Source organism: Ursus arctos, unplaced genomic scaffold (genome assembly GCF_023065955.2).
Source record: "Ursus arctos isolate Adak ecotype North America unplaced genomic scaffold, UrsArc2.0 scaffold_13, whole genome shotgun sequence".
Lineage (NCBI taxonomy): Eukaryota > Metazoa > Chordata > Mammalia > Carnivora > Ursidae > Ursus > Ursus arctos.
Window position 1 is genome coordinate 52978046 of NW_026622797.1, and position 10182 is coordinate 52988227.

Below are 10182 nucleotides of genomic sequence, written 5' to 3' on the forward strand. Positions count from 1 at the left end.
AGTTCTTTTATAGGTTTTTATGTTAGCTTTTTGTCCATTTGCTGTATTCTCTTCTGGAATTCAACCTGTGTATTTGGTGTATATTATAACATATTATATAAAAAAATTTTCTGGATTATTTTTCATATCTTTTTTCTTTCATATTATTGATCTCTGCATAACTGAGTTAACTTTTCTTCTAATTTTTTGACAATTTTTTTTCTGTTGTTTGCAGCTTATTGTTACTTCTGGGCTCCCAGCAACTTAAAGATTTTTTTTCAGTTCCTATTGCAGTGCTTGGCCCAGGAAAGATAATGAAGAAAAGTGTATTGAATTATATTACAATAAAATTGCTCAAATATAAGATGTGAAAAATTATTAGACATAATTTTCAGTGACAACAGTAAGTATATCTTGGTATAAAATAACTAGATATAGACTAGATTAGCTGTCTTTTCAGAAATTATGATATCATGTACAAGAATTTTAGCCTAGAACCTCTAATATTATTCAGTAACATTAAAATCAAGCCCAGCCCAGCCCAGTCCCCAGGCACACAACTGTAGTAGGAGTAAAAAGATACGTATCAAAGTATTGAAATAATGACTGATAATTGCAGAGCCTTACTGGTGGGAAGGACCAAGCCAAGGGCTCTACACATGTAATCTCATTTAATCTTCTCTACAATTTCAACAGACCTTGTATTAGCTTATGAAGGAACTGAAATTTAGAGAGTCATTTGCAAAAGGACATACAGCTAATAAGTAACTGAGTTGGGATTTGAGCCCAGATGGTTAATTCTAAAGTCTATGATCTAACCATTAAGCCAGACTGAACAGCTTTTCCTTTTTCCAGACTTCCCAATGCTGAGGTTCAATAACACTGCACTATTTCTTGGCTCCATATACATAACTTTTTTTTTTTAAGTTTTCAGAACTCTGATTTGGTTGCATAGAATCTGAATCTTTAAGATTATAGGCCACAAGGGGCATCCAGGTGGCTCAGTTGGTTGGGCATCTGACTCTTGATTTCAGCTCAGGTCATGGTCTCGGGGTTGTGGGATTGGGCCCCAAGCTGAGCTCTGTGCTCAACACAGTCCGCTTGAGATTCTTTCTCCCTCTCCGTCTTCCCCTCCCCCCACTTGCTTGCACACACGTTCTCTCTCTCTCTCTCTCTCACTCTCTAAATAAAATTTTTTTAAAAAAGAGAGAGATTATAGGCCACAAAAGTAGGAGGGTTAACCTAGATATAAAACAAGTAAAGCCAAAGTCATAATCCTATCTTCATTTTATTTGCTTTTATCCACATAATTAAAGGCCCATTGTTTACAGTGGCTACCAAGAAGCAGAAGTGGGACATGGCTCCTACGCAAGAGAGTTATAGTCTGGTTGTACAGAACAGGATAGAAAGAGACCTCACTCCATACCACTCCTTTTAAAACATTTGGTTTGGGGGTACTTGCGTGGCTGAATCGGTTGAGCTTCCGACTCTTGGTTTCAGCTCCGGTCCTGGTCTCAGGCTCGTGGATCACACCTGCTTTAAGGAACGGCAGTGGTAACAGAGATTATGAAAAGCATGAAAAGGAAAGCAGTATGGTGTATTAATTTACAAACTGAGTTCCTCCAACACCAATTATTAGCTCTATGACCTTAGACAAGTTCCTTTTAAAACCCTCTAAGACTCATTGTTCTCACATTTTATATAAGTACTTGATAAATTAATAAAAATAAATAAATAAAAATAAATTAATACATTAATAAAAGTTATTAGCTTAATATGAATTCACAGAACAGAGTGGGCTTTGTTTGTTTGTTTTTCTACCTAGCATCTATTTTACCTTCTTTTGGTAATATCATTAATTTTCATACCTCTTTTTTGACGTAATTGTCAATCAAATCTCTGTTCAAGTGTAAGGAAGGGGTGGATATATGGCTAGACTAAGCCAACCAGACTTTCTTTGGGGACTTTGAATCTTGAATTGACACTCTGAAGAAATTGTCCATTGATTCCTGCCGCCTGGACCTCTAAGAGCTGCCTCAGTTGCTGTCTACTTTCAAACTCCGTACTTCATCCACCTTATGTCCTATTAAAATTCTGTTCTGCAAAATGTTGGCCAGATGAGGTGCTCTTTACAACTAACAAAACCTGCCTGCTACATCTAGTCAATCTTTTCCATTCTTGTATGGTTGGTTTATCTTCAATTTACTTCAAGAGACCAATTGGGCAATTATGGTGGTCCTAGGCATTCCCCTTGAAAATAATTTAATAATCATCCTAGGCATCTCCTATATTGTCTTACACTTCATTGTGAAGTGTATTCATTTTCTCCAAAATGTTTCTGGGCAAATCTAAACCCCATTTCATCTGCAGTAACCTCATTCATAACCGAGAATAATGACTCTGTCTTCTCCATGTCACCGTGCGCCTCTGCTGCTGCTTTGCCTGTTCTCCAGACTGAACATGCCCAGGTTTTTCATCTGCTCTCATACGATTTCATTTCCAAACCTTTCATTAACTTGGCTGCCCTCCTCTGAACTCCTTCCAGTTAGCTAGAAAGCAAAGTCTATCCAATAATATCGTGTCATCATGGAGACCATGGAGGTCACATCCTGGCTAGAAGGTAACTGGGTAGCCCCACAGGCATGAAATTTTTTCTTCATGCCTAAGGTAGTTGTGAATGTGCTGGGTCTCCTGCCCAGGCATACCCTGAGCATGCAACAAGTGGGGTGCGGTCAGCAGGCAGGTACCCACGTATTCAGGGGAAGAGTCATTGCTTATTTGAGCAGCACTAATCAGTTCAATTTCTCTTTGTGGCTACTTTGAACTGCAGGCTCTTCCTAACTCAAAACACCAAAGCTGGGTGATAAATAACAATTATTGAGTGCTTATGATGTGCTAGGCATTGTGCCAAATGCTCAACATTTGTGAACTCATTTAATCTCTACAATAACCCTTTACATGAGGCTATTATCTTCATTTTACAGATGCGGAAACGGAGTTATAGTGAGCCCAGATCACATGGTTAGGAAGTGATGCGGCAGAAATTTGAACTCCTGGATTGGACTATAAAGCTCATGCCTCTAACTATAACCTTTAATTGTTTGAGCACTTAAGACGCACAGGCTAGAAAACATTGGACAAAAAATTAGAAAGGCATGTGACTTTTTAGAAGGCAGAGTCTTACAATTTGTGTAGCATGGAAAAATTATTTCGTGGTAAAAAAAATACAAGAAATAACTTATGCAAATTTCCCTTCCTGGAAATTAAAAATGAATATTCTATATTGAAGGCTCTAAGAAATCTTGATGTGAAGAAACCTATTTAACCCACATTCCAAAATTTATTTTAACAGAAAACACCTCCACTTCACTAAGTGTGCAAAGATATACAGTTGACTTGACTGCTTGTTAAGGGGATACACAAAGCTATACATAGTATGCCTCCCAACATCATAATAATCTTGCAAGAAATACATCATTACTTCAGTTTTTCAGGAGAGGAACTGACTCCCAGGGAGGTAGAGCTCTCCAAAGGCTGTTTGTGGATAAATTGCAGAAGAGAGGTCTTATTCTAATTTTATATGATTTTAATGTCCTTATGTTGCTTCTGCACTTAAAATATTTCTTTCCCCCATCTATGCCCTAAATTAAAGAAAATTCAGTTTTGAAAGCTATTATGCCTCATCTTTTTAGATGTCTTGATCATGTGAAGGCAGCATAACGAAGAAGGAAGAGTGCCAGCTCAGTTCTAGAAAACTTAGGCTGGATCAGATTATCACCTCTGCTACCTACAGTTTGCTTTCCTATGAAAGTTGCTTAATCTCTCTGAGACTTTTTTTCCCGTCCGGTTTTATTGAGATATAATCAACATCTATAACATTGTATAAGTTCTAGATGTACAACATAATTATTTGATATTTCTATAAATTGTAAAATGATCACCATAGTAAGTTTAGTTACCATCCATCACTTCACATGGTTACAACATTTTCTGTGATGATAACTTTTAAGATCCGCTCCCTTAGCAGCTTCCAAAAATATGATACAGTGTTGTTAACTTGAGTCACCGTGCTTGTACATTACATCGGCAGGCCTTATTTATTTTAAAACTGCTTCTTTCATAACCTTCACCAATCCTACCTCCCACCTCTGGCAACCACTAACTGATCTGTTTCTCTGAGTGGTTTCTTTAGATGCCACATGTAAGTGAGGTCATATGGTATTTGTCTTTCTCTGTCTGACTTATCTCACTTAGGATAATGTCCTCAAGATCCATCCATTTGTTGCGAATGGCAGGATTTCCCTCTTTTTTATGGCCTGAGCTTTTCTTTCCTATGAAGTGGACATTCATTATGTGAGTGGCTTATTAACTGTTTTCTGCTCCCCCATAATATGTTCACTCCATATTTCATTCTAACAAAGCAAACAAAACAAGTGGCTTTATTTGAAACTCAAAAGATAGAACCTTAGGTCAGACTATAGTTTTCAAGTTTACAGAATTTTGGAGGTGTCCAAGAAATACTAATGCACTTTTCCATATTCATATTTTATTGAAGTATCTTATTTAGAAGTATCTTTAAAAAAAAAGATTTGTTGTCTGTATTTTAGATGCAAGAAAACTAATCTAAATATACATTTTGATACTTTTTTTACATTTCTTTAATTGATGTATAGTTGACACACAATGTTACATTAGTTTCATGTGTACAACATAGTGATTCAACAACTCTGTACATTACGCTGTGCTCACAAGTATAGCTGCCATCTGTCACCATACAGTGCTACTGTAATACCACTGACTACATTTCTTATGCTGTGCTTCATCCCCATGACTTATTCATTCCATAACCAGAAGCCTGTATGTCCCCCTTTTTAAAGATTGATTGATTGATTGGAGAGAAAAAGCGAGCAAGTGAATGTGGGGTGGGGAGGGGCAGAGGGAAAGTGAGAGAGAGAATCTCCATCAGACTCCATGCTCAGTGCAGAGCCCAAGGTGGGGCTCCATCTCACGACCCTGAGATCATGACCGAGGCAAAACCAAGAGTCAGACGCTTAACTGACTGAGCCACCCAGGCGCCCCGTACCTCCAATTTTCGACAAATGTATGCAATTGTGTATTCACCATTACAATTAGGTTATAGAACATTATCACCTCAAAAATATTCCCTTTTGCACTAATTACTTTTCCCCCAACCCCAGCTCCTGCATGTGCTTTTGTCACTATAATTTTGCTTTTTCTAGGATGTTATATAAATGGAATCATACAGTAGATAGTCTTTGTGTCTGACTTCTTAAATTTAGAAGTCTCAGTTTAGAACTTAAGCTTTTAAATTATTTTATAGCTCATGCTTTTGGTATCATACTCAAGAAATTTTTTACTAACTCAAGATGACAATGATTTTCTCTTGTATTTTTTCCCAGAAGTGTTATAGTATTAGTGCTTACTTATTGATTTGGGATACATTTTTAAAAGATTTTATTTATTTATTTATTTATTTATTTATTTATTTATTTATTTATTGAGAGTCAGGGAAGGGGCAGAGGGAGGGGGGAGAGCAGATCTCAAGGAGACTCCCCCCTGAGTGCGGAGCCTGATGTGGGGCTTGAACCCATGACCCTGAGATCATGATGTGAGCCTACATCAAGGGTTGGACTCTCAACCAACTGAGTCACCCAGGGGCCCCAATTTAGAATACATTTATGATTAATTTTTGTAGATGATATAAAATAAATGGAATGGGTTCATAGTTTTGCATATGGATGTCCATTTTTTTTCCAGCATCATTTGTTGGAAAGACTACTCTTTCCTGATTGATTTATCTCAGATCATGTTGAAAATCAATTGCTGCTGTATGTGTAGATCTCTTTATGGGCTCTCTATCCAGTAGAAGTAATATATGTCCGTCCTTACACTATTAGCTGCACATTTTTTGTGTATGTCCCTTAGTAGGTTAAGAGAATTTTATATTATTTCTAAATTACTGAAAGTTTTTATCAAAAATGGGTGTTAAATTTCTTAGGTTTCTGTGTGTGTGTGTGTGTGTGTGTGTGTGTGTGTGTGTGTGTGTGTCTTGAGAAGACTATGTAATATATCCTTTTTCTTCCCAGCTTTATTGAGGTATAAGTGATATACAGAAAATTGCACATAATTAATATATGCAATTTGATGAGTTTGGACATATGTATACACTTGTGTTACCATCACCATAATCAAGGTAATAAACATGTTCATCGTTTCCAAAAGTTTTCTTGTGTTCATATTTTGCTTGGTGGTAGGAACACTTAACATAAGATCTACCCTCTTAACAAATTTTTAAGTGTACAATATCTTACTGTTAATGCCAGGCACCATGTTCTATAGCAGATGTCTGGAACTTCCTCCTTCTGTATAACTGTAACTTCATGCCCATCAAGCAACTGACCATATCCCCCCTCTAGTGATCCTTCATTATAGTTTGTTAATTCACTGAATTTACAATAACTGAGTCTTCAACATTAAACAATCCTTGAATTCTTAAAATGACTAACACTTAGACTTGGTACATTATCTTAATATTCTTATATTATTATATTAATTTTTTCTTATAATATCTTTAGTATTGGATCAGGGTAATCCTGATCTTAGAGATGAGTTGAAAGGAATTCCATACTCTTCTATTTTCTAGGAGTTTATGTAGTATTAGTGTTATTTCTTCCTTAAATGTTTAGTAGAATTAACAGATGTTCAAATAATTTATTTCCTCCCCCCCCTTTTTTTTGAGTGAGCTTCAATAGTTCATGTCTTTCAAAAAATTTTTCAAATAAATTTAAAATCAGAATATCTATTAAAGACATCGAATTTGTAGTTTAAAGAAAAATTGGGGTGCCTGGGTGGTGCAGTCGTTAAGCATCTGCCTTCGGCTCAGAGCATGATCCCAGTGCTCTGGGATCAAGCCCCACAACAGGCTCCTCCACTAGGAGCCTGCTTCTTCCTCTCCCACTCCCCCTGCTTGTGTTCCCTCTCTTGCTGTCTCTCTCTGTCAAATAAATAAATAAAATCTTTAAAAAAAAAAAGAAAGAAAGAAAAATCTTCCCATGACGAGAACTTTATGTCCAGCTTCAATAGTTAATTCTACTAAACATTTAAGGAAGAAATAATACTAATTCTAAATTGTTGAGCTTATTGGAAGAAGATGTTCATAATATTCCCAATTATCTATTTAATGTCAGTGGGATCTGTAATAATATGTCTGTCTGGCTAGATCAGAGACTGGTAAACTTTTTTCTCTAAGATGTCAAGTCATAACTATTTTAGGCTTTTTCTTTCTTCTCATTGCCACCCTCCACCTCTTCTTGAATATCTTTTAAAAATGTAAAAAGTATTTGTAGCTTGCAGAGTATACAAAATCAGGTTACAGACTAGACTTGGTCCATTGGCCATAGTTTACCAACACCTGGGCAAGAGTTTTATCAATTTTATTAATACTTTCAAAGAATCAGGTTTTGTTTTTATTGATTTTCTCTACTGTTTTGCTGTTTTCTTTATATCTTTGGTATTTGCTCTGGTCCTTAATTTTCTTCTTTTGTTTACTATGGTGCTTTATTTACTCCTCTTTTTCTAGTTTCTTAATGTAGACACTTAGATCCTCTGTTTGAAATCTTTGTTCTTTTCTAATATAAGTAGCTAATGCTTTAAATTAACTTTTAAGCACTGTTAGTTGCATCCCACAACTTTTGACATATTGTGGTTTTTGCTTTTATTTAACCTCAAGATATTTTCCTATTTCATTCATGAATTCTTCTTTGACCCGTGGTTTGTTTGAAGTATACTGATTGATTTCCAAGTATTTGTAGATTTTCCATAGAGTTATCTATTATTACATTCAGATATAATATCATTGTGGTCAAAGAACAAACTTTTTATGATTTTAATTGATTTAAAGTTATGAGACTTATTTTCTGACTCAGAATATGTCCTTTCCTGGTAAATATTCCATGAGCGCTTGAAAAGAATATGTATCCTGCTGCTGTTAGGCAGAGTGTTTTATAAATATCAATTAGGTAAAAATTTCAGTAGTTACCCACATCTTTTATATTTTTGTTGTTTTCTGTATACGTGTTTTCTCAACTATTGAAACAGAGCTGTTGAACTCTCCAACTATAATTGTGGATTTTCAAAATTGCTCCCCTCAGTTATATCAGTATTGTTTCATATGTATTATATTGTTTTAGTATTTAGTATTTTGAAGCTGTGTTATTAAGTGCATATACATTTAGTATTGTTAGATTTACTTGATAGATTTACCTCTCATTGTGAAATTACCTTCTTCATCCCTGGTATTATTCCTTGCTCTAAAATCTATCTTTTTAGGGTATTAATATAGTCATTCTATCTTTCTTTCTTTCTCCCTCCCTTCCTTCTTTCTTTCTTTTCCTTCCTTCCTTCCTTCCTTCCTTCCTTCCTTCCTTCCTTCTTTCCTTCCTTCCTTCCTTCCTTCCTTCCTTCCTTCTTTTTTGAAACTGTTCACTTTCTGTCAATTCTCTCCATTTTGTTTGCCTTTGTGGAAGAGCAGCTTAAGAACATTCAGTGGTTGTTCCTACCCATTCATTGGCCTGAGCAGTGGGAGCTGTGAACCAGTCTTCAGTGGCAGGCTGAGCGCTCCAGTCTTCAGCAGGGAACTGCGAATAAGCACAGAGGGCACCTTGCATGCCTTCAGACCAGTCTGTGACTTCAGGCTGAGTAGCGGTGAACTCAGGAGCTAGGGCTGTCCATTGACTTTGAAACTCCTTGGTCATAGCCTTTTCAGCATTGACCTGCTCTTACTTTGTAATCGCTTCAGGATCTTTGTAGAAGTAGACATCAGCCATGACCTCCCATGGGTGTTCAAGGGAAATGGTGACACACGTGCACAGAACTTCCTGGGCCAGCATCCACCATATCAGGCCCACTGAGTGGTGAGCTCCCTCGTTGCTACAAGGGATGGCGATGTCCACATAGCACAAAGGAGAGTCTGTGTTACCCAGAGCGATGGTAGGCAGGTTAACATAAGATAGCTCTGAGAGGCTGGTGGTCTGCCTCGGGATCAGTAACCACCAGTAGTCTTGGCTCCCAGAAGGCTGCCTGGATCTGGGTTAATGAAGGTTCCAGGAGTGAAGCGACCAGCAATAGGAGTGGCTCCAGGAGCAGCAGCAAACTTGAGCACAGCTCACTGGCCAGTATTCCTAGATGATATGACACTGACATCAGCTGGGTTTTCAGTGGCAATACTGGCACAAGCTGCCATCAGAAGCTTCTCCCAGGTTCTCTTCAGATTTATGAGCTGGATACTCTCATTTTTTTTTAGAGGTCCTGTTCCATTTGGAAGTCAAGGTTGGCACGACATAAATGGGTTCCTGCTGCAAAGAATTTTAGGACATTGTCCTCCCTCATTTCTAGGACATCAAGGGCTCCAGACATTGTGAAGGTTTCCCTTTAAGTTACAACAAGGATGCGGAACAATGTTATATGTACCTCTGTCTGGGTAGCATGGAAAGTCCAGTTTCGGTTTGATTAGTATTTTTATGTGTATCCTTTCCCACCCATTAAATTTAATATTATCTATATCTTAATATTTTTGTGTCTTATAGATGGCATATAATTGGGTCTTGCTTTTTTATCTTACCTGCAATCACTGTTTTGTTTTTAGATTCCACATATAAATGAGATTACATGATATTTGTCTTTGTCTGCCTTACTGTAATGCCCTTAGTGTTCATGCACGTTGTCAGAAAGGACAAGATTTCTTCTTTTCTTAATGGCTGATAATATTTCGTTGCAAATATATATATATATATACATATATATATGTATATATATATATAATACCACATGTTCATATATATATAAAATATATATATGTGTATGTGTGTGTATATATATATATATATATATATATATATATATATATATATCTCACATGTTTTTTAATCCATCTATTGATAGACACTTAAGTTGCTTCCATATAAGTTAGTGATTTCATTTCCTTTGGATAAATACCCACAAGTGGAATTGCTGGATCATATGGTAGTTTTATTTTTAATTTTTTGAGGAAATGCCATGCTGTTTTCCATAGTAGCTGCACCAATTTACATTGCCACCAACAGTGCACATGGGTTTCCTTTTCTCCACATCCTCATTAACACTTCTTATTTCTTACCTTAAAAAAAAAAATAGTTTTTTATCTGA

General features: G+C 36.5%; 1 pseudogene; it reads right to left on the reverse strand.

Annotated features, from left to right (window-relative positions):
* Positions 1-8531: 8531 nt before the first annotated feature.
* Positions 8532-9414, reverse strand: LOC113264654 (40S ribosomal protein SA-like; annotated as a pseudogene).
* Positions 9415-10182: the final 768 nt, after the last annotated feature.